Consider the following 627-nt stretch of genomic DNA (forward strand, 5'->3'; position numbering starts at 1 on the left):
GGCAGAGAGGGATGGGGCAGGCATGGGAGCGGGTCCCCTGCAGCTCGTCCAAGCTGTGCCGGAGCCTGTTTGAAGCTCAGGAGAACAAGGAGCCACAAGCTCCTCCCTGAGATGTTGCTTCTCTGCTCCTCCTCCCAGAGGCACTACTGCCTGGCTTCGTTTAGGAAAAGAATAAAAGTTAATCAAATACGGGCTTTTTTTTTTAGCTGGAAGAGGTGTGTGGGGCGCCGCAGCCTCCTGTTTTTGGAACAAACCATCCCAATTAAAGCAGGGCTTTCCCCGGGCTGGGAACAGGGGGAAAAGGTCTGTGCAGGGACACCGGGTCCCCACCGTTAGCACTGCCGTCTTCCCTCCCCAGTCCTTCACCCTGCCCTCCCTCCTCCGAGCCCCCGCGGCTGCCCGTTGCCTTGCCAAAGCCTTTTCATCCCGGTGGAAGCCCCCCCTCCCCGCCACCCGCCATCATTCCCGGGTTTCGGGGAGGAGGGCTGAGCTGTGCATGTCCTCCTCCTCTCGGAAGTAGGCAGGTTTTCCCTGGGAGCTGGGGGACTGCTGTGCTTTCGCAGGGCAGTTGGCGACCATGTGGCTGATGCTCTGGCAGAAGTGGCATTTCTTGGGCTGTGGCGGGGG

At 60.4% G+C, this 627-nt stretch overlaps 1 protein-coding gene across 1 annotated transcript in view; it reads right to left on the reverse strand.

The window, feature by feature from the left end:
• Nucleotides 1-627, reverse strand: part of LIN28A (lin-28 homolog A) — an 11,917-nt gene that overhangs the window by 1,177 nt on the left and 10,113 nt on the right. The gene's annotated exons all lie outside the window — the stretch shown is intronic.

This window comes from Egretta garzetta, unplaced genomic scaffold (assembly GCF_000687185.1).
Source record: "Egretta garzetta isolate BGI_Z169 unplaced genomic scaffold, ASM68718v1 scaffold101, whole genome shotgun sequence".
NCBI lineage: Eukaryota > Metazoa > Chordata > Aves > Pelecaniformes > Ardeidae > Egretta > Egretta garzetta.